Source organism: Delphinus delphis, chromosome 16 (assembly GCF_949987515.2).
Source record: "Delphinus delphis chromosome 16, mDelDel1.2, whole genome shotgun sequence".
Taxonomy (NCBI): Eukaryota; Metazoa; Chordata; class Mammalia; order Artiodactyla; family Delphinidae; genus Delphinus; species Delphinus delphis.
This window is the reverse complement of record NC_082698.1, coordinates 76,938,435-76,963,320: the sequence shown is the minus strand read 5'-3', so window position 1 is coordinate 76,963,320 and position 24,886 is coordinate 76,938,435. Positions and strand designations below refer to the sequence as shown.

General features: G+C 39.5%; 1 protein-coding gene and 1 pseudogene across 1 annotated transcript in view; one reads left to right on the top strand and one right to left on the bottom strand.

The window, feature by feature from the left end:
* The window catches only part of RYR2 (ryanodine receptor 2), a 714,060-nt gene that overhangs the window by 167,266 nt on the left and 521,908 nt on the right, over positions 1–24,886 (top strand). The window lies entirely within an intron of this gene.
* On the bottom strand, positions 2,040–2,287 carry LOC132439480 (small ribosomal subunit protein eS27-like; annotated as a pseudogene).

Here is a 24,886-nt window from a genome sequence, read left to right as displayed (position 1 = left end):
TTTTCAAGTCTTGTGATGCAAAATGGTAATAGTAATAACGGTAATAAAAAGAAATAAGAAAAATGGTAATATTAGTAATAGCTAACATTTACTTAGCTTATTATATCTAGGCATTGTTCTCTATGTTTACATATATTAATAATTGTAAGTTACTATTAATATCCCCATTTGACAGGTGAGGAAACAGAGGCCCAGAGAAATTAAGAAATTTGCCCCCAGTTTTATAGTTGGCAGAGAGGGGTTCAGATATTGCATTCCAGCTGTAGATATTTTGCCATTAACCACTATGCTGTGTTTCCAGAGGTCCTGATTATTTTAGAACATTTGTTTGTTCCCTGTTGCATCATCAGTGAGAGTTTTGCTTTTGTTTGCATCTTCTCAGGTGGTCTTGGTGTTTTGTTCTTCGAGTAGACCCAGTCAACAGCATCTCGTTTCTTGCCTAGGTTCTGAAGAATGTGGGAAATATCAATACAAGAGTAAAGCAGATGAAAGATTAGAACATCACGTTTATTACTGATGGGGGAACCTATCCTTGTGTGCAGCATGTTCCCAAGAGGAAGAAAGGGCAGAGCTGAGCCAGGCGTGCCTACTTTTCCCCAAGTTTCCCAGTCAGCTGGTTCAGGTTGGCTCCTGGGGGTGGCGAGAGTGATGGGGCAGAGGGAGGCCTGGATTGGGTGGTCAGGGAGAATCCTTCCCAACAGAAGCCAGGAATGGTGAGAAAGGGCTGTTCTTTAATGTTAGAGATGTGAGTCGATCAAGTCTGAAATCTAGCGAAAAGTTAACATTACTGTTAGAATTAGGAAATGGGACAGGTGGCTATGATGTTTGGGAATAGTTTTGTGGTTTGGTGGGAAAATTGCGTGTTGGTATAAATATAGTTGGAATCCTGAGTTTGTATTAAATTGCTGCATGTCTCACCTCTCACCGATTTCTAGGATTTAAAAGCGTATCCCTCTGGACCTAGGTCCTGTTGTTTCCTTTCTGTGTCTTTGAAGTGTTTTGTCTTTTCCCTTATGTTTTCAATGGTGTTGCTTACGTATTTTGTTTATTACTGACAGTGTGACCTATTATTGTGCTTTAGAAGGCATTGTTGTCTTAGGGAATGTTATATGATATGCGTAGTTATTCTGTTTATTTAGAAAAACACCTGAGATCTCAAAGCAATTTAGAGACCTCAGAATACAGCCTCTGTATAGGCGTTTTTGACAGAGAACTTAGTAGATTTAGAGAGAACTTGTTCCCTATTGTAATCACCATTTAAGAGTGTTTGAAACAGGGTTGCTACTTTTGGGGGATAGACCAGAAGTGATTATTGGTGAAATGCATTGTGCTTAAAAGTGACAAGACAGTGTAGGAGGCCAGGTTTTAATTTCTAGAGGTGTCATCTAGGATAGAGTGGGGAGAGCATTTGTGTCGCATAGTGGTTTAATAACAATTACGTGCAAACGGTAAGGACTTGTACGGTCTAAAGCTTCCGTAAAATGTTATCTAAAACGTGTTGCCAAATTCTCTTCCTTTTTCATGGTTTTGGAATGCTATTTGGTGTATAGCTTGAATGAGAAGCCTTTGGTGACAAGAAGGCAACAGAAGAAAAATAGTGATAGCTAACGTCTATTTGCACTCAACAGTGTGCCCAGAACTGTGCCAGCCACTCTAATTCTTGCTTCTTTCAGTTCTGTGAAGTATTCTGCAGGTATGGAATCACAGGCTTTCAAGGGGGAAGTTCCTCCCCCAGGGTCACGCAGCTCATTGGTGATAAAAAGCTGTAAACCCAGCTCTGCTGACATGTTATAACATGTGTCCCTGAAAGGGAGAGTGATGGGTGGTGCTTTATCTACCTGATTTTAATTTGGTTGAGAAAAGAAAGCTGGCAAATCCTTAAATATCCATATCCGTTAACTGAAAAATAATCTAATACTAGAAATGTAGTACTTTATGGACTTTTATGCGTGTTGGAGGTGGATGGTTTTTGTCTGTTTGTTTTAACCCAACGTGTGTTTATTGGGACGGTTTCCCATTCATCTTGATTCAGGCTGCCTTTAGTGCTGCTTCCATCTGAAGGAGCATCCTCCGCAAGCCTTGCTTTTCCTCCTGTAGGCTGGCAGAGGACAGTAGAGCAGCCAACACCCAAAACTACTGTTTGTGCATGGCTGAAGACGGTGGTGATCGCAGAGCATCCTGGGCATTTCACATCCATGCGATAGGAATTGGGGCTCTGCACCAGGCGCTTCTTGTGTTTCCTCTTCTCTTCTGGAGAGGCATGAAGGAGATCCTTTGCGAGAGGCATGTTCTCCTGGGGAGGTCATCACTGCCGGAAAGGGACGTGGATGGTTTGATGTTAGTGCTTTTGTTCCTTTTGAATTTCACTGTGTTTGCTGTAGTAAGATTTGTCTGTTAATACTTCCTGAATGACGGACTTTGGTTGAAGGCCTGTGTTCAAGGGCTCAATGGGCAGAGGCATCCTAGATCTCTGTCAGGGAGTTGAAGTAGCTCCTATCCTGGTGGTCCAGCCGACTGGGTGGAAAGAGGCTGGGTCGGGGCACGGAGGCGGCATTTAATGTTAGTGCAGAATTCTTAGGATTCATATGCTGAGCGGTTCTTATTCTGTCTTGATCCACAAAACACAGTGAAATAAAAACCAGAGGGCTTTGGAGTGAAGCTTTTTTTCCCCCTCTCTCTATATATTGGTTTGGCCAAAAAGTTCGTTTGGGTTTTTCCATAAGATGTTACAAAAAACCCAAACGGACTTTATGGCCAAACCAATCTTTTCCCTGAAGTATTGTTGATTTACAGTGTTGTGTTCATCTTAGATCTACAGCACAGGGATTCAGTTATATATTCTTTTTCAGATTCTTTTCCTTTTTTAGGTTCTTATAAAATATTGAGTAGAGTTCCCTGTGCTATATGTAGGTCCTTGTTGGTTATCTATTTTATATATAGTAGTGTGTATCTGTTAATCCCAAACCCCTAATTTATTCCTTCCCCTCCCCGCTTTCCCCTTTGGTAACCCTAAATTCGTTTTCTATGTCTGTGGGTCTATTTCTGTCCTGCAAATAAGTTCATTTGTATCTTTTTTTTAAAAGATTCCACATGTGAGTGATACCATATGATATTTGTCTTTCTCCGTCTGGCTTTGTTCACTTAGTATGATAATCTCTAGGTCCACCCATGTTGCTGCAGATTGTATTATTTCATTCTTTTTTATGGCTGAAGCCTATCACATAAACTGAAGTGCCTCAGTGAACCTCCATGGGCTTCAAATCTAATCACCGTCCCTGCATCCCACACACTGGGCCAGCGATGAACTTGCTGGGTGTCACAGAGCATTTTCCCCAGCACCATCCTGTCTGCTCATGTATAAGAATTGTAGCCTGGCAAAATCCCCTTCCTTTTTTTTTTTAGAGCTCTGCCCTCTGCCTGTACAATGCAGTCTAGATGCTTTCTTTAGTGTCATAATATATGTTGTTAATTTTAAAGGTGAATAAAATGTTGAAATATTACATTGCTCTGAGAAAAATAACTGAAACTAATCATGAAAAGAGACCATCTTTTATTTATGCTGGTTGACAAACTGAACTGGAAAACGTCAAACTTAAATTGTGGCTAGCATAAACAGAGAGAGGGAAAATGTAACCTTAGTGATGGGTTCAAAACCTTTTAAAATAAATATTTCCAATAGTATCCCTAATACAACCTGATTTATTTAACAGGGAGTGTTGAATTTAATCTCTCCTCTACATATCACAATTATAGTAGTTTTAGACTTGTTATCCAATCATGTAATGGCAAATAGCTTTAGAAAAAATACAGTAAACACCAAGGGGGGAAAGCGGGGGTTGGGAGGGGTGGTGGTGGGATGAATTGGGAGATTGGGATTAACATATATACATTAATATGTATAAAATAGCTAACTAATAAGAACCTGCTGTATAAAAAATAAACTAAAAATCAAATTAAAAAAAGAAAAATACAGTAATAGCAACACCCAGCAATCACTTGAATAAGTAAGCCTCTTAAAATTATACCTTTTTTTTTTCCAAATGGAGATACTTTCAAGGACTTGTCTTTGAAAGTAGAGACATACTCAGTTTTTTAAAAAAACAAGCTTATCTCTTTACCAAATGTAGATTTAGTCCTACCCATGACAGTTGGCTTAATAGAAGTCAGTTGCATGCTGGGATGTTTTTATTTTTTAAATGATACCCTAAAACTCTGACTGCTTATAATTTGGAGCATACTTGCTTTTCATTGTATACCAGTTAAATCTGTGGTAATTTTAAGATGAACGTGATTTTAGTGTGATGATTGGGGATTATGAGGTTTGTTTATGTAGCTGATTGAATTGTTTTCCCAATAAGCCGCTTTATACAAAAAAAATCAAAGAGCTGTATATTTCGCTCATTTTAAAAATCTGCTTTTCCCTGTTTATGTTTTAAGCCAGTTAAATGCCTTTCTGAACAAGAGTGGGTAAAGCAAGTGAATAAGTGCTTTTCAAAACTTCCTGAATACATTTAATTCGTATTGATGAGATGTATGTGAATCCACGATGGAGAGCCCATCATTAGCTTTAGGGGGCAGACGTGGTTAATTAATTAATATCATACCTTTTTGTTTTACCCACATAAATTCCCCCTGAGGCCAGAAGTTTGTTAATCTCTACAGAATGCAGTATATGGCGATAAATACAGAAAGTGCATTTTCATGTTTCCCAATGAAGGGGGATTTATGTGGCATTAGAGTGGCCCTGAATGTCCTGTATGAGGCTTGTGTCCATAGCATCGTAGGCATTGCCTAAGTAAGTAGTTATGTGTTGTCAAGCCTTTCTCGCTCCCCACGCCCTCCTACCAGTCTTGTTTCACTTGGCTTTTTCAAAGGAGACACCGTGAATACCTATTTCCTTTGCCATGAGTCAGGGTGGTGGTGGACCAATCTCTTAGCATCTCTGGGACTCCTGTGGGCTAATGCTATGAGGTGATAGGAAGCCTGTTAACTCCAGGAGGTGCGAAACAAGGGGAGGTCTTTTCACTGCTGACCCAGTGTTCTGTAGCTTGTTTCTAACTAATTAATTTTAGGTAGCAACTTCTGTATTCCATATGATGTCTTAGTCCGTTTGGGCTGCCATAATGAAATAGCACACATTGGGTAGCTTATAAGCACAGAAATTTATTTCTCACAGTTTTGGAGGCTGGAAGTCTGAGATCAGGGTGCCAGCATAGTTGGGTGAGGGCCCTCTTCTGGGTCACAGCTTCTCATTGTGTCCTCATATGGCAGGAGGGGCTGGCTCTGAGTTCCATGGGATCTTTTTTGATAAGGGTGCTAATTCCATTCATGAGGGCTCCACCCTCATGACCTAATCACCTCCCAAAGCCCCCACCTCCTAACACCATCGCATTGGGCATTAGGGTTCTGACATGTGAATTTGAGGGGGGACACAGACATTCAGACCATAGCATATGAAAAATTGTGAACAGAGGAGAGAAAATTTTGAATGCTAGAAATTATGCTTGAATGTGTTTCAACACTGAAGGCATTTTTGTTTACTGCATCATCCGTAGGGTGTTTGGTATAAGCCGTGCATCACTGCTATTTTTATTAGCTTTCACAGTACGATAGGATATTGAAGGAGAAAGCAGGAAATCTACAGGAGAAGAGTGTGAAGAGTGAAGAAACACCATCTTGCAGTAGGGCAGGTGTATGTGTTAAGAAGAAATAGCCTGAGATAATTCCTATATTTCCATGAATACTGTAAATTACTGTTTGATGAGTGTCTGTGCTCCAATTCATTTTAATACCCAAAATGTATTTAACTATATTGTAAGAACACATTGGTAGATGGGAACTTAGACTTTTTTTAGAGGTTCATAGATGGCTTTAATCCTTCTTGAAATTCCCCCTTGTGCGAGCATAACTCCATTGGTTGAACATAACTTATTGTTATTCTGGGGAGAGAAGTTTATGACATAAATGATCATTTTAGGTATGTAAGTAGCTTTTACTTTTTCTCGTGATCTTATTCAGTAATTTTGTATTAGTTATTGATGGGTTCTTATTAGGTGACTTTCTATACCCTCCTTCCATTGGGTGAATTTCTGATGAATGTTTACTGGATTTTTATTCATATTACATGGCTAGAACTTAGCATGTGTGTCGTGCATGAGTCAAGTGTGATGGCTTTTAGTCTCGCCATTCTTAGCTTGGTAGTCTTATACTTCTTTTTTAAAAAATTTCTATAGTAAAGATATATGTATATATTTTTATTGAGGTATATAGTTAATTTACATTGTGTTAGTTTCAAGTGCACAGCAAAGTGATTCAGTTATACATATATTCTTTTTCAGATTCTTTTCCATTATAGGTTATTACAAGATACTGAGTATAGTTCTCTGTGTTATACAGTACGCCCTTGTTGTTTGCCTGTTTTACATACAATAGTGTGTATCTGTTAATCCCAAACTCCTCATTTATCCCCCACCCCACCCCATCCGCTTTAGTAACCATAAGTTTTCTGTGTCTGTGAATCTATTTCTGTTTTGTAAATAAGTTCATTTGTATCATTTTAAAGATTCCACAAATAACTGATATTATATGATATTTGTCTTTTTTGTCTGACTTCCCTTAGTATGATAATCTCTAGGTCTCTCCATGTTGCTGCAAATGGCATTACTTCATTCTTTTTTGTGGCAGAGTAGTATTCCATTCTCTCTCTTTATACCACATCTTCTTATTTATATATATATTTTTGGAGTGTCCCTTGGAATGATATGCCCTTTTAGATATAACTTGTATAGAAATTCTGCAAATCCAAACTCTAATTTAAATGTGACTCAACCATTAACAGTGCCAACTGTAGATACGTAGGTCGATAAGCACATGAACTGCCAATCAAACAAAGCTGGGGGCTTCCCTGGTGGCACAGTGGTTGAGAATCTGCCTGCTAATGCAGGGGACACGGGTTCAAGCCCTGGTCTGGGAAGATCCTACATGCCGCAGAGCAACTAGGCCCGTGAGCCACAACTACTGAGCCTGCGCGTCTGGAGCCTGTGCTCTGCAACAAGAGAGGCCATGACAGTGAGAGGCCCGCGCACCACGATGAAGAGTGGCCCCCGCTTGCCACAACTAGAGAAAGCCCTCGCACAGAAACGAAGACCCAACACAGCCAAAAACATAAATAAATAAATTAATTAATTAAAAGAAGGCTCAACATTAAAAAAAAAAAAAAAACAAAGTTGGATTTTCAGCTCTGTCAGAGGTAACAGTATTACCCTAAATGTTCAGTAGTCCTTTGCTTTAACCCCCTACCTGGAAACCTGGATCGTACATCCTGCTTGACAGTTCTGTGTGATGTTTTGCCACTTAGATAATTACCAGCAAAGTACCAAAAAATGAGAAACATTTTGAAGTTCTAGGTAAGCTGTCTGAAATTTGCAGGAATAATAGCTTTCTGCTCCTACCCTCAAGATCCCCAGAGGCTTCCAGCTTCTAGGAGGAAGGCGCTCTCATATTGAGCCCGCTGAATTTTGCAGTTCCTTCTTTTAACAAGAAATCTACCTCCCACCATTGATGGAAGCTGATTTTATAATCTCCTACATCTTTGCTTTCTTCAAGACAGTAAATAACCGAAGCCCTACCAGCTAGAGAAAAGAGAACACATAATTTAAATGGAAGAAAAAATGGTACCCAGTTTTTCTTGATTGATTGCAATGCATTCCACTTCAAGTCTGTGTCTTTGCCTCATTTTGTTGGGTTTTTTTTTTGTATGCAAAAGATTTGGTGTGAATTCTGCATTTAAATTATTTTATAAATCATTTCATTTGCTGACAATGACAGTGTCTTGAATTTAGTCAGTAAACGTTTATTGAGGATGCACAAAAGATGGGCCTACTGGTCAGTGCTGGGCATAGGTACATGAAGTCCTAAGTAGCTGACCTTCAGGGACTCATGGGGAACGCACTGAGTATGCATTTTCCTTGATTATTAGAGCTGCCAACATTTAGTTTTTAGAATATTCTGAAGTAACCTTATCCTTAGAGAAAAACCTTTATTTTTCAGCAAAAGCAAGTCTCCTTTCTGCGTCTGTGACTTTCCTGACAGACACAAATTCTTAGGTAGTAAAGTCATGGAATCATAAGTGCCAGATGGAACTTTCAAAATGGATCTTTGAATTTTCTTCTGTCACTCACCACACCTCCTTCATCTACCCTTTGACTCTATCTGGACAGAATCCACAATACTTGCCAGAAAGCGGCAAGTATTTTATATCTGAAATATCTGTTCAGTGGGAATTGGCTTGTCATTGAATCTCAGGTGTCAAAATAATTTTTTATGTCTTCTCTATTGGCATGATCTCAAAGTTCTTAACTGAGAAAATGAATTGAAATATGTAAATTGAAATGTTAATGTAAACATACTCATAATTGTAAATTACTTTTCTTTTTGCTGTGAATATTAAACAGGTGGTGGATTCAAGGGTAATATTCTAGAGACTGGAAAACATTTCCAGGTAGTCTGTAAATGCAGAAGTTAAGAACACTTTTTATTCAGTCGCTTTTTCATTCAATAACATTTAGTGATGGCTTCTCACCTCTAGACATTGCAGTGAATGTAGGGGAATAAAAGTTGGCATACGTGGCCACTGTCATGAGGAAGCTTACAGTTTTGTGATTTTTTTTTTTTTTTTTTTTTTTGCTGTGCCATGTGGCTTGCGGGATCTTAGTTCCCCAACCAGGGATTGAACACATGTTCTTGGCAGTGAAGGCACGGAGTCATAACCACTGGACCGCCAGAAAATTCCCTTGTGTTGTGTTTTTTAATGCCCAAGAGTCTAGTTAATTTTTAAAGTAGCTTATGGGTGCTGTAAAAATGTATCCTCTCTACTCTAAATGATACAGGTTGAAAGCTCTAACTTACCCCTCCTTGAGATTTGGGGTCCACTTGGTATCTTCTTTGAGGGGTCTTGATTCAGAAGCCCATGCATCCTCTCCACAATTCTGACTGGTTGGTAAAGGATTAGGTTTTACTGTTAGATCTCTTTCTCTCCACCCCAGTCCATATGCATTGACTTTTCCTCTTTGTACAGTGTTTGCAAAAAAGCAGAATAAACAATTCCAGAGAGTTGTCATTTAAATAAGAAGAGCTTTCCTACTTTTAGTCAAAGGCCCTGCCCAGTGTACTGAGGTCACTGTCTAGGCCTTCCTGATTCACCTTCTCCTGGTCATTGATAAGCAGTTGTTTCTGATCTGACATCCAACCTCCTGAGAGCAGCCCCCAAAGAGAAATTGCAGGGTAGTCTGATAAGATCAGATGTTGGGGGGGGGGTCCATGCAGTTTCTGATCTTGGCGTTAGCAGTCAGATTCTTTGTCTTGCTTGGTTTTATGGTTTCTATCCACTGTAGGGTTGCTTCTCAAAGTGGTTCCTGGATGTTAACCCTGAATAATCTGAATTGGGGCACAGTTCCTTCCAAGTAGAGATTGTGGCGTGAACTACTTATTGTCTGGTTTTTCAAACAGTTGGAAAAGTTTGGGTTTGGCTACTGCAGTTGGAACATTGATGCTCTCTAAGCAGATGTGAAGATAACAGAGTTATGAAATCATCGACGTAACAAGGGGTCTAAGAGAATGATAGAGCATTGAGCTACTTCCCCATCATCCTTTAAGGCTGAGCACCAGGTTCATTAAAATAGTCTTTAGGGCAAAAGGTAGGGTATAGATGTGCCACCACTTGAACAGGCAGGTGCTAACTTTTCGTGTGTCATGTGTATGTGTATTTGAGGTGGGAATGTGAAATAAGCCTTGATGTTCAACACATACTTACCTTTACCCCAGTGTTCTTTTGTATTCTATGACTAGGAATTTTCTCAACCCTCCATTCATTCCAGCATCTTCTGAGGGACTCAGATGAGCCCATGTGCAAAAAGTTCTTCCTTCTTCTCCACAGCATCCTATCCTGCAACCATTTTCAAACACAACAACAATAAAACACCTAAAACTTCATTTACGAAATGGAGAGATTTTATTTCTAAAGACAAAGGGATGGCTATTATTACCCCTGATACAAGCAGGAAAAGAAAGGATATACCTGCTGTGTTTCAGACACTTGCTAGTTGCTCTATTAGCTCACCTCACGTTTGCCAGCGATGGTTACTGTGACAGAGTGGATCAGTGAATAGCATTGAAGTTTCCTTGTTTTGGTCTCTTTTTGCTTTATTATTATTTTTTTTCTTGGGACGTGGCAAGAAAGGGCTAGGAGTTTAGGAAAAATGCAGATGGGGCATGTATTTAAGAGGTAGAACAGAGTCTAAGGAACAATAACCAATCTAGAGTTACAAAATGAACTTTAACTTAGGAAAAGCCTTAGGAGTCCACAAATTTGTCCTTATATTTTATTTTGTAGAGGAGGAAATTTAGATGTAGGAAAATTCAGTGGTTCATCCAAGGTTGCACGCGGAGTTACTGGTAGAGAAAGGAAGTCTGAGGTTCTTTTCAGTATAAAAGTAACAAAAAGTAATGAAGATGGCAGGCAGCAGATTCTTTATCCTTTGAGCAGTCAACAAGAGAGAAAGAACTTAGCTTGAGTTTAAGTAATTTAAGATAGTTTTGATGGTAGAAACTCTTAATAGTGGAATAGGGTGCTTTGAGATATTATTTTGAGGAGATCTGCAATCTAAGATGTTTTTGGTTTGGTCCTTTCCTGAAAAGTGGGTGGGGAATGGTTGGAGGCCCTGTGAGTATCCTTTATTTGCTATGGTATTCTGTGATGGTCCCGTAGTTCAGAGAATGGTAATGTTGGTAATGAAATATTGATGATGTTAATCTCTCTCTTGACCCCCTGGTCTTGACCTTCTCCAGTATGAGGAGCCACGATGAGGACTGTGGAACCACCAGCTAGATGGGCTGTACTGGAATTGTGTTCTTTTGATCTGTACGTGCCCAGGATGTGCAGGTTGATAACAGACCTGCGATTCACGTATTACTATAATTGTTAAAGACCTAATAAAGTCAGCAGTTTTGTATTTATTGATGAAAACTTCTAATGTAGAAATATTATAGGATCTGTAATAGATTTGCAATCGACCTTTGTAGTTAATGTTCGACTTTGTTTTGAGTTGGATAATGAGATATATTCTCTAGCATATTTGCTAGCATCGGTAAGTCAATTGGGAAAAACAACAGTGAGGGAATCTAAACCAATCAGGAAGAGGGGGATCCAGGAGAATGATCATTCTACGTGGGTCAACGTCAGCCTAATACACTTTTCCCAGTCAGACTTCTTCTTGCCTCCTCTTTCAAGTAGACATATATAAATGCAAAAAAATTATGATGCAAAAGATGGGGGAACTGTTGCCGATATATGGAAATATGTATATGTTGGTTGTGATTCCTTTGAAAAATGTTTCTGAACATACCCAGTGGGGGGGTGCCCAGCCTTCAGTGATCAGGCAGCAGTGCACTTGAACAAGGCTCTTAATTTTTCTTTCTGAGCCGTTACTCCACGATGTAGTATATATACCAAGAGAACATCTCACTTTTTCATCAGCAGTATACTCTGCATGAGTGCAAGGACTCTGAGGAATAGTTAAGATTTAAATATTCCCAGCGGGGAAGGAGGGAGTTTGGATAAAAGAATATCTTTCTCTTTCTCTCAAGATTTTATCATTAGAGAAGATCATTTGGCTTGCTCATGAAAGCTGCCGTTAGTGCTTCAGCACAGAAGGTCGCAAGTTTTTTGCCTCATAGAGTCTGTTGTTTTCACCTGATATTTAATTCCCTGGTATCATAAAATGAATTTGAATCCTAGATTTTTTCAGAGGTTTAGGAGTTCTCCTGCTAGTGTGAGGTCACCATTTGTCCTGTTACTCTGAAGTAAGGGATTGAGAAGATAAATACCATGAATTCTTGCAGATGAGCAGTAACCTCATGGAAATCACTTTAGCACAAGGTCCCCATGGCAATTTCCTACAGAAAATGACTTCCTTTCATTGAAAAGGCATTAGGTTTGAGGTTCTGTGAATTTCAAGTTCTAATGTTGCCAATGCTCTGTTGATTTACTTAGGGTACCGGTAGAAATCTTTCGGATGTATGTGCAGAAATCCAACTCCAACTGGTTCAAGCCACAATAAAGGAGAGATGTGTTGTCTCATGTAATTGAAAGGTCCAGGGTAGGTTTAAATTCAATCATGGCTCTTTCCAAGGATCCAAATGATGCCATTTAGGCTGATCCCATTGTTTCTTGGCTCTGTTTTCGTCTTGGTTGGCTACATATGCAGATAGGTTTTTTGCTGTGAGGTGACAAGATGGGCACCTGCAGCTCCAGGCCCACATTCTACTAGCTTTGAGACTGGCAGAAAGAGATTTCTCCTTCCTAAGAGTTCCACTGCTGGGATCCAGTCTCATTGTGCCAGCGGGGGTCATGTTGCTAGGAAGAGGGAAGGTCCTGGTCATATGTGTGACCCCTGCCCCTGAGAGGGGAGGAAGGGCGGAATCACCCCTACCCAAATCACCTGGACTGAGAGTCTGGGAGGAGAAAGTCCCTCCAAAGAGGAATATCAAGATGTCTCACCAGAAGGGGCAGTGATGACTGGGCTGTCCAAACAACAGATTGCCACTCCCTTCAGCTTAAATGTTACTATCCATTTACATTCATGCACAAGGTGGTATTTAGAAATTTAGAAAAAATCGTCTTTCCGCATTTAGTGCTTCCAGTCTGATCCCACAAGTTCCAATGGAGACTCCCTTTTTCAAAGACGTTTATAGCAAAGGCTTTAAAGTATGTTTCTCTCATAAAAACCAATGGATTCATGGTTTTATTTAAAAGTTTTAAAATTTTATTTATTATTTTATTTAAAAATAAATGATTTTTAATCATTTATTTTTAAAACATTTATTGAAGTATAGTTGATTTACAGTGTGCCTATTTCTGTTGTACAGCTCAGTGATTCAGTTATACATATATGTATTCTTTTCCTATTATGGTTTATCACAGGATATTGAATATAGTTCCCCGTGCTGTACAGTAGGACCTTGTTGTTTATCCATTCCATATATATAGTAGTTTGTGTCTGCTAATTCCAAACTCCCAATCCTTCCCTTCCCCGTGCCCCTCCTCCCAACCATAAGTCTGTTCTCTGTATCTGTGGATTTGTTTCTGTTGTGTAGATATGTTCATTTCTGTCGTATTTTAGATAACACAGGTAAGTGACGTCGTATGGTGTTTGTCTTTCTCTTTCTGACTTCGCTTCGTACGATAATCTCTAGGTCCTTCCGTGTTGCTGCAAACGGCATTATTTCATTCTTTTTAATGGCTGAGTAATATTCCATTGTATATGTGTACCACATCTACTTTATCCATTTATCTGTCAATGGTCATTTAGGTTGTTTCCATGTCTTGGCTATTGTAAATAGTGCTGCTGTGAACATTGGGGTGCGTGTATCTTTGGAGTATATGTATTGGGGTGCGAATTATAGTTTTTCTGGGTATATGCCCAGGAGTGGGATTGCTGGATCATATAATCATTCATTGTTTCGTGTTTTATCGGTTCTTGTGAAAGGTAACTTGTTTGTATTACAATTGGCCTCTTTGGAGGCCCCTTTGGTTCTGTTGGAATGCCTCTCTTTGGACTTTGGAGATTGTCAGTGCAGAGCTCACCATGCACTGAGCAGCTGCATGAGACAATCTCTACATAAGCTTCCACAGGCAAGCAGGTACCTGTTAATGTGGAAATAAAATTCAGCTCTATTTCCCTATTTGTCAGGGTCCTGGAACAGTAAGGATGTAGGGTTAGCACGTGTACGGAAAAGTTCATTTCCATTCAAACCTAAAAATAGATGGAGATCACAGAGCTGTCAAAAACAAGGCTTCTATAAATTTAGACTCAAGTTTGATGTCAGTTGAGGAGTTTTAAATAATGTATCAAAGTGGGAAGAGAAACTCAACAGAGATAATGTTGTGAAAGGGCAGCGGTGATGAGAAAATCTGTAGATGAATTTTAATTTGGGAAATCTCTGTCTCTTCATAGACTCTAAACAGGTTTATCAGTCCACAGTTGTTGAACATTTCCTTTGACTGCAGAAGTGGCTTCAGTCTGAAGTCACCCTGTGCCATGAGTGCTTTAATCTGTTTTCTTTCTTTGTCCTACTGCTTTGTCACTCTAGTTGACCCCCTCTATGCCAGCAGCATTGTAGCATTGCCAGTCCTATTCATTTTTAGGCAGGCATATTTGCTTTTTGGACAACAGCATCGTTTCTGAAATATTTGAATCCTCAAGTAACATTGATAACTTCTTACTCATTTTGAAGGTAACTGAAACTTCAATTACTTTCATAATTTTTTGACTTGGTTTGCACCCTTTGTCTTACTCTGTTTGATTTGGTTTTTACTCAGAAATAGGAGTACACATGGTGATTTTTTACTTTTTAAATGCTGTTTGTTTTTAACAGTTTGATGGTGATTCAGTGACCATTAGCTTAATTTATAAATTCAGCCAAGCAATGGGTAATCTAAAACATTTGGTTGTCAATTTTAATGGGAGGTGAATAAAAAGTTTTGTCCTTGTTATTACCCTATTTCTTGCGGGCCTATATATTATTGTGCAAGTGATTATTGGTACTAATTGAAAGATATCTTTTCAAATTTTGTCGAGTACTGGCACTCGTTTAATTGTTGCTCTTGTCTCTTTTTTATTTCAATTTGGAAGAAAAGATCTTTCAATGATTCATAATTTATTATAAACAGTTCTACAACCATTGTCTTTCCTGATTTTTTCTGAGATTGTTTCAGAAGAAGGGAGGAGAGAAAGCCCTCAAAATGATTAAATAGCCCAGGAAGAGTAAGTATTTGAGCTCCTGAAAAAAATAATTGTTTCTGTAAAATCAGCTTTTGAGGTACAGCTCCACTTTTCTTGTCATTTCCTTTGGCTGTGGCGTTTGAAATTACACAGACTTCCATGTTCAGAGCGCCACCCTCCCTCTCTGGCCCATTCATTGCGGAAGGGCTCCTGTCAGGGGTAATTTTTAATAAAAGACATACTTATGGTAACTACAGCGTGAAGGAAACGTTAGGAAAGGACCCCACTCAGATGCCATGGAACCTTGGAGGTGCTTCTGGTAGCTTGGAAGTTTCTTTATGTTCAACAGCACAAGAGACTTTCTGGGGTTGATTCGAAAAGGAGCTCCGATCACAGCTTAATAAGCTGGCTCTTGCTGGCCATTGTAGATGAGTCTGAAGTGCTCTGTACCCCGGGGGGAACACACAAAAGAGAGACATTCTACAGAACAATGACCCCTTCACAGGGTATTGCCATAACTGGACAGAGGTGGGTGGAACCTATGGCAGTTGTGGGGTGGGGGAATGATTGTTTTGAAAGGGAAGCTACTGCTGGTTATGCTAAAAGCAAAGATAGAAAATAGAAAGCGTCCAAGGTATCTTAGCTGAGTTTTAAAGTTGCAAGTTACACTGTAAACTAACCTATGGAAAGGCTGAGCAAAGAATTCGCAGATTTACATAATGTTCCCCAAATCTTGACTATAATCCATGATGCTTATGGGTCTTTGCAGAATCTGATTAGAATCACACAAAGGTGATACATAGTTTGGGAAAGTCCATTTATTTCAAAAGAGAAATAACTGTTTGGGGTTGTGTTTCAGTCAGTATTTCACTAAATCATCTTTTGCCAAGATATCTTCAATATGAACTGGGGTGATATTTTCATGGTTTTTACTTCCCCTCATCAGTAATCACCCAGAGAATCCCAGGCAGGAAATTCCTTCTTTCTTTATTCATAAGAAATCTAGTTTTTGCTCGTAATACAGTCTTTTTATTCTTTTTTAAAAACATCTTTATTGGAGTATAATTGCTTTACAATGGTGTGTCAGTTTCTGCTTTATAACAAAGTGAATCAGTTACACATATACATATGTCTCCATATCTCTTCCCTCTTGTGTCTCCCTCCCTCCCTATCCCACCCCTCTAGGTGGTCACAAAGCACCTCGTTGATCTCCCTGTGCTATGCGGCTGCTTCCCACTAGCTATCTATTTTACGTTTGGTAGTGTATATATGTCCATGCCACTCTCTCACTTTGCCCCAGCTTACCCTTCCCCCTCCCCATATCCTCAAGTCCATTCTCTAGTAGGTCTGCATCTTTATTCCTGTCTTGCCCCTAGGTTCTTCTGACCATTTTTTTCTTTGCTTTTTTTTTTTTTTAGATTCCATATATGTGTTAGCATATGGTATTTTTCTTTCTGACTTACTTCACTCTGTATGACACACTCTAAGTCCATCCACCTCACTACAAATAACTCAGTTTCGTTCGTTTTTATGGCTGAGTAGTATTCCATTGTGTGTATATATATATATATATATATATATATATATATATATATATATATATATATATATACACGCCACATCTTCTTTATCCATTCATCTGTTGAAGGACACTTAGGTTGCTTCCATGTCCTGGCGGTTGTAAATAGAGCTGCAATGAATATTTTGGTACATGACTCTTTCTGAATTATGGTTTTCTCAGGATATATGCCCAGTAGTGGGATTGCTGGGTCGTATTGTAGTTCTATTTTCAGTTTTTTAAGGAACCTCCATACTGTTCTCCATAGTGACTGTACCAATTCACATTCCCACCAACAGTGCAGAGGGTTCCCTTTTCTCTACACCTTCTCCAGCATTTATTGTTTGTAGATTTTTTGATGATCACCATTCTGACAGGTGTGAGGTGATACCTCATTGGACTTCTGATTTGCATTTCTCTAACGATTAGAGATGTTGAGCATCCTTTCATGTGTTTGTTGGCAATCTGTATATCTTCTTTGGAGAAATGTCTATTGAGGTCTTCTGCCCAGTTTTGGATTGGGTTGTTTGTCTTTTTGATACTGAGCTGCATGAGTTGCTTGTATGTTTTGGAGATTAATCCTTTGTCAGTTGCTTCACTTGCAAATATTTTCTCCCATTCTCAGGGTTGTCTTTTGGTCTTGTTTATGGTTTCCTTTGCTGTGCAAAAGCTTTGAGGTTTCATTAGGTCCCATCTGTTTATTTTTGTTTTTATTTCCATTTCTCTAGGAGGTGGGTCAAAAAGGATCTTGCTGTGAGTTATGTCATAGAGTGTTCTGCCTATGTTTTCCTCTAAGAGTTTGATGGTGTCTGGCATTATATTTAGGTCTTTAATCCATTTTGAGTTTATTTTTGTGTATGGTGTTAGGGAGTGTTCTAATTTCATACTTTTACATGTATCTGTCCAGTTTTCCCAGCACCACTTATTGAAGAGGCTGTCTTTTCTCCACTGTATATTCTTGCTTCCTTTATCAAAGATAAGGTGACCATATGTGCGTGGGTTTATCTCTGGGCTTTCTATCCTGTTACATTGATCTATATTTCTGTTTTTGTGCCAGTACCATACTGTCTTGATGACTGTAGCTTTGTAGTAATATCTGAAGTCAGGGAGCCTCATTCCTCCAGCTCCGTTTTTCGTTTTCAAGATTGCTTTGGCTATTCGGGGTCTTTTGTGTTTCCATACAAATTGTGAAATTTTTTGTTCTAGTTCTGTGAAAAATGCCAGTGGTTGTTTCATAGGGATTGCATTGAATCTGTAGATTGCTTTGGGTAGTAGTCATTTTGACAATGTGATTCTTCCAATCCAAGAACATGGTATATCTCTCCATCTCTTTGTATCATCTTTAATTTCTTTCATCAGTGTCTTATCATTTTCTGCATAGAGGTCTTTTGTCTCCTTAGGTAGGTTTATTCCTAGGTATTTTAATTTTTTTTGTTGCAGTGGTAAATGGGAGTGTTTTCTTAATTTCACTTTCAGATTTTTCATCATTAGTGTATAGGAATGCAAGAGATTTCTGCACCTTAATTTTGTATCCTGCTACTTTACCAAATTCATTGATGAGCTCTAGTAGTTTTCTGGTAGCATCTTTAGGATTCTCTATGTATAGTATCATGTCATCTGCAAACAGTGACAGCTTTACTTCTTTTCCAATTTGGTTTCATTTTATTTCTTTTTCTTCTTTGATTGCTGTGGATAAAACTTCCAAAGTATGTTGAATAAGAGTGGTGAGAATGGGCAACCTTGTCTTGTTCCTGATCTTAGTGGAAATGCTTTCAGTTTTTCACCATTGAGGACGATGTTGGCTGTGGGTTTGTCATATATGGCCTTTATTATGTTGAGGAAAGTTCCCTCTATGTTACTTTCTGGAGGTTTTTTTATCATAAATGGGTGTTGAATTTTGTCAAAAGCTGTCTCTGCATCTATTGAGATGATCATATGGTTTTCTTCCTTCAATTTGTGAATATGGTGTATCACAGATATTAATTTGCATATATTGAAGAATCCTTGCATTCCTGGGGTAAATCCCACTTGATCATGGTGTATGATCCTTTTAACGTGCTATTGGATTCTGTTTGCTAGTATTTGGTTGAGGATTTTTGCATCTGTGTTCATCAGTGATATTGGCTTGTAGTTTTCATTCTTTGTGACATCTTTGTCTGGTTTTGGTATCAGAGTGATGATGGTGGCCTCGTAGAATGAATTTGGGAGTGTTCCTCCCTCTGCTATTTTTGGAAGAGTTTGAGAAGGATAGGTGTTAGCTCTTCTGTAAATGTTTGATAGCATTCACCTGTGAAGCCATCTGGTCCTGGACTTTTGTTTGTTGGAAGATTATTAATCAAAGTTTCAGTTTCAGTGCTTGTGATTGGTCTGTTCATATTTTCTATTTCTTCCTGATTCAGTCTCAGAAGGTTGTGCATTTCTAAGAATTCGTCCATTTCTTCCAGGTTGTCCATTGTATTGGCATATAGTTGCTTGTAGTAATCTCTCATGATCCTTTGTATTTCTCCAGTGTCAGTTGTTACTTCTTCTTTTTCATTTCTAATTCTATTGATTTGAGCCTTCTCCCTTTTTTTCTTGATGAGTCTGGCTCATGGTTTATCAATTTTGTTTGTCAAAGAACCAGCTTTTAGTTTTATTGATCTTTGCTATCGTTTCCTTCATTTCTTTTTCGTTTATTTGTGATCTGATCTTTATGATTTCCTTCCTTCTGCTAACTTCGGAGTTTTTTTGTTTTTCTTTCTCTGATTGCTTTAGGTGTAAGGTTAGGTTGTTTATTTGAGATGTTTCTTGTTTCTTGAGGTAGGATTGTATTGCTCTAAACTTCGCTCTTAGAACTGCTTTTGCTGCATCCCATAGGTTTTGGGTCACTGTGTTTTCATTGTCATTTGTTTCTAGGTATTTTTTGATTTCCTCTTTGATTTCTTCAGTGATCTCTTGGTTATTAAGTAGTGTGCTGTTTAGCCTCCATGTGTTTGTTATTTCTTATAGATTTTTTCTTGTGATTGATATCTAGTTTCATAGCATTGTGGTCGGAAAAAATATTTGATACGATTTCAGTTTTCTTAAATTTACCAAGGCTTGATTTGTGACCCAAGATATGATCTACCCTGGAAAATGTTCCATGAGCACTTGAGAAGAAAGTGTATTCTGTTGTTTTTGGATGTAATGTCCTATAAATATCAATTAAGTCCATTTTGTTTAATGTATCATTTAAAGCTTGTGTTTCCTTTTTAATTTTCATTTTGGATGATCTGTCCATTGGTGAAAGTGGGGTGTTAAAGTCCCCTATTATGAATGTGTTACTGTCGATTTTCCCTTTTCTGGCTGTTACTATTTGCCTTACGTATTGAGGTGCTCCTATGTTGGGTGCATAAATATTTACAGTTGTTATATCTTCTTCTTGGATTGATATCTTGATCATTATGTAGTGTCCTTCTTTGTCTCTTGTAATAGTGTTTGTTTTAAAGTCTATTTTGTCTGATATGAGAATTGTTACTCCAGCTTTGTTTTGATTTCCATTTGCATGGAATATCTTTTTCCATCCCCTCACTTTCAATCTGTATGTGTTCCTAGGTCTGAAGTGGGTCTCTTGTAGACAGCATATATACGGGTCTTGTTTTTGTATCCACTCAGCCAGTCTGTGTGTTTTGGTTGGAGCATTTAATCCATTTACATTTAAGGTAATTATCGATATGTATGTTCCTATTACCATTTTGTTAATTGTTTTGGGTTTGTTATTGTAGGTCTTTTCCTTGTCTTGTGTTTCCTGCCTAGAGAAGTTCCTTTAGCATTTGTTGTAAAGCTGGTTTGGTGGTGCTGAATTCTGTTAGCTTTTGCTTCTCTGTAAAGCTTTTAATTTCTCCGTGAAATCGGAATGGGATCCTTGCTGGATAGAGTAATCTTGGTTATAGGTTGTTCTCCTTCTTCACTTTAAATATGTACTGCCACTCCCTTCTGGCTTGCAGAGTTTCTGCCGCAAGATCAGCTGTTAACCGTATAGGGATTCCCTTATGTGTCATTTGTTCTTTTTCCCTTGCTGCTTTTAATATTTGTTCTTTGTATTTAATTTTTGATAGTTTGATTAATATGTGTCCTGGCGTGTTTCTCCTTGCATTTATCTTATATAGGATCCTTGGATTTATCCTGTATGGGACTCTCTGTGCTTCCTGGACTTAACTATTTCCTTTCCCATATTAGGGAAGTTTTCAACTATAGTCTCTTCAAATATTTTCTCAGTCCCTTTCTTTTTCTCTTCTTCTTGTGGGACCCCTGTAATTTGAATGTTGGTGCTTTTAATGTTGTCCCAGAGGTCTCTGAGACTGTCCTCAGTTCTTTTCATTCTTTTTTCTTTATTCTGCTCTGCAGTAGTTATTTCCACTATTTTATCTTCCAGGTCACTTATCCGTTCTTCTGCCTCAGTTATTCTGCTATTGATCCCTTCTAGAGAATTTTTAATTTCATTTATTGTTGTTCATCACTGTTTGTGTGCTCTTTGGTTCTTCTAGGTCTTTGTTAAACATTTCTTGTATTTTCTCCATTCTATTTCCAGGATTTTGGATCATCTTTAGTATCATTATTCTGAATTCTTTTTCAGGTAGACTGCCTATTTCCTCTTCATTTGTTTGGTCTAGTGGGTTTTTACCTGCTCCTTCATCTGCTGCATATTTCTGTCTTCTCATTTTGCTCAACTTACTGTGTTTGGGGTCTCCTTTTTGCAGGCTGCAGGCTCGTAGTTCCTGTTGTTTTTGGTGTCTGCCCCCAGTGGCTGAGGTTGGTTCAGTGGGTTGTGTAGGCTTCCTGGTGGAGGGGACTACTGCCTGTATTCTGATGGATGAGCCCTGATCGTGTCTTTCTGGTGGGCAGGTCCACGTCTGGTGGTGTTTTTTGGTGTGTCTGTGACCTTATTATGATTTTAGGCAGCCTCCCTGCTAATGGATGGGGTTGTGTTCCTGTCTTGCTAGTTGTTTGGCATGGGGTGTTCAGCAATGTAGCTTGCTGGTCGTTGAGTGGAGCTGGGTCTTGGCGTTGAGATGGAGATCTCTAGGGGATTTTCACCGTTTGACATTACGTAGTTCTGGGAGGTCTCTTGTGGACCAGTGTCCTGAACTTGGCTCTCCCACCTCAGTGGCACAGCCCTGATGCCTGTTTGGAGCACCAAGAGCCTGTCCTCCACATGTCTCAGAATAAAATGGAGGAAAAAAAGGAAGAGAAAGTAAAATAAAATAAAGTTATTAAAATAAAAAATAATTGTTAAGAAAAAAACTTTAAAAAACCCTAAAAGAACGGATAGACAGAACCCTAGGACAAATGGTAAAAGCAAAGCTATACAGACAAAATCACACACAGAAGCATACACATACACACTCACAAAAAGAGAAAAAGGGGAAAAAAAAAAATATATATATATATATATTATTGCTCCGAAAGTCCACCTCTTCAATTTGGGATGATTCATTGTCTGTTCAGGTATTCCACAGGTGCAGGGCACATCAAGTTGACTGTGGAGATTTAATCCGCTGCTCCTTGAGGCTGCTGGGAGGGATTTCCCTTTGTCTTCTTTGTTCGCACAGCTCCTGGGGCTCAGCTTTGGATTTGGCCCCGCCTCTGCGGGTAGGTCGCCTGAAGGCGTCTGTTCTTTGCTCAGACACGACGGGGTTAAAGGAGCAGCTGATTCGGGGGCTCTGGCTCACTCAGGCCGGGGGGAGGGAGGGGTATGGATGCGAGGAGAGCCTGTGGCAGCAGAGGCCAGCGTGACGTTGCAGCAGCCTGAGGCGCACCGTGTGTTCTCCCGGGGAGGTTGTCCCTCGGTCACGGGACCCTGGCAGTGGCGGCCAGCACAGGCTCCCGGAAGGGCGGTGTGGATAGTGACCTGTGCTCGCACACAGGCTTCTTGGTGGCGGCAGCAGCAGCCTTAGCGTCTCGTGCCCGTGTCTGGGGTCCGCGCTTTTAGCCGCGGCTGGTGCCCATCTCTGGAGCTCCTTTAAGAAGTTCTCTTAATCCCTTCTCGCGCACCAGGAAACAGAGGCAAGAAAAAGTCTCTTGCGTCTTCGGCAGCTCCCGACCTTTTCCCGGACTTCCTCCCGGCTATAGCTGTGGCGCACTCGTTCCTTCAGGCTGTGTTCATGCCGCCAGTCGTCTCCTTGGGATCTGACGGAAGCCGGAGCCTCAGCTTCCAGCCCCGCCCGCCCCAACGGGTGAGCAGACAAGCCCCTCGGGCTGGTGAGTGCCGGTTGGCACCGATCCTCTGTGCGGGAATCTCTCCACTTTGCCCTCCGCACCCCTGTGGCTGCTCTCTCTTCCGTGTGTCCAAAGCTTCCCCCGCTCCGCCACCCGCAGTCTCCGCCCACGAAGGGGCTTCCTAGTGTGTGGAAACCTTTCCTCCTTCACAGCTCCCTCCCACTGGTGCAGGTCCCGTCCCTATACTTTTGTCTCTGTTTATTCTTTTTTCTTTTGCGCTACCCAGGTACGTGGGGGAGATTCTTGCGTTTTGGGAGGTCTGAGGTCTTCTGCCAGCTCCAGTAGGTGTTCTGTAGGAGTTGTTCCACGTGTAGATGTATTTCTGATGCATTTGTGGGGAGGAGAGTGATCTCCGTGTCTTACTCTTCCGCCGTCTTGAAGCTCCTTCTGTAATATAGTCTTTTCACCTTTTGATTGCTAGGAAAGGATAGAAAAGGATGTTTTTATGTAACTGCATATTTGCCCTGAGAGGCATGTAAAGCAATAAAGGAATGAACCGAATTTTCATGATAATAAGACTTAGTAAGATTGAGTTGTGATACTATTTTAACATTGAGAGATTTCTAAAAAATCCCTTTTGGATTTTTAAAAGACATACAAAGATGGCTTGACATTGAATGTCCTCTTAGGTAATTTTTCTTTAATATGAAGATTTAAAAAGTTGTTGAATTAAACATCCTTCAAAGGGTATCAGAAACCAATGGAATTTAAAGTGTCAGTCTGTGGACAAAATTTTTGATGGGTACTTTTGGAAGGTTAATACTTTCTTTGTCCAAATCAAATGTGTTTTATGTATTTCTCATAGTGAATACCTTTTTACAATTTGTTTTATCCTTTGTGTCGCTTAATACCAGTGTCTGTTTTTTCTGGATAATATTGACCAGTGCAAAGTTCTTACAGTTGATGAGGTCTTTCATTGGTTCTCCATGCTGCTGAAACCGGGTATGACCTTGTTCATGACCTCTGTTCCCAGTCCAAGTTACCAGTTACGTGGATGTTAGTAATAGCCAACTATTATATGGTACTTCACAGTTTGCAAAGGCCTAGATTATTTCATCTAATTAGTCTTTATAATAATAGTATGACATAGGTAAGGGTAATTTTTTAATGAATAAGATAATTAAATCTCGTTGAAGTGGATTATTCCAAGGTTAACCAGCTAAGAAGTGGGAAAACTGCTCTGTTAACTCATGTTGGCTAGAGTTTTGTTGTTGTTTTTAAATTTGTACCTTCTAATTCATCCATTCATCTGTCACACATTTATGGGGCATCTATTATATTCTGGGTATGATGGCTGTCACAAGTGCAGCAAGAATGAGACATGGTCCTTGTCTTTGAAGAGTGTAGTCTAGGAAAAGAAAGGAAGTGTGATGAATTTGTGAATCGTGGTCCTGATGAGGAATTCCATCCATCTACTTCAAGATTTGCAGAGTAATTTATACTTTGACCCTGTGGAAATACATTTTTTTTAGGCAACTGTAACAGCCTTTCCTAATATGCCTCAAGTTGTACTGGGATAAATTGAACTGGATAGCAGACAGGGAACAGCTCTAGAGAAGTCTATTACATTAAAAGGTAGATTTGACAGATATACACTATAATATATAAAATAGATAACAGCAAGAACCTTCTGTATAGCACAGGGAAGTATGTTCAGTATCTTGTGATAACCTATAATGGAAAAGAAATCTGAAAAAGAACATATATCTCTCTCTCTGTATATATATAACTGAATCACTTTGCTGTACACCTGAAACATTGTAAATAACTATACTTCAATTAAAAAGTTTTTTTAAAAAAGAGAGAGACAAAGGCACAGCAGGAGGCCATGACAGTGCTCCCAGTGTGACTCATCCAGCCTTGTCTCTGCTCCTTTGGCACCCTGAGCTTTTTTCGGTCATGGTGCTGTAGTACACGTTTACTCTAGGACAGTCAGTTATCTACTTGTTCTTTCTTCCTGGTGGACTCTTAAGTGCTTTGAGGGTACTTGTCCAAGCATTTTCATAATACTTGGCTTGCCATGTCTGGCCTGTGTCCATACTTGTAGTGTACTTTATCCTCTCTACTCAGCCATTATCTTTCTTTTCCCATTTAAAAAAAAATAGTATCACATGGTTCCATAGTGTTTTAGAGTTTGTAGACATTCTCTCATTTAAATGTGTGTCATCTAATGTTTAGGGCTCTAACCTCAAGTGGATCCTGGCAGCCCTCCTCTGTTTCCTTAGGCAGCGTACTGTCCTTCCTCAAATCCTGTCTTCCTTTCTCACTCCCAGCTGCTACTTTACTTCTTATTCCACTGAGAAAACAGAAG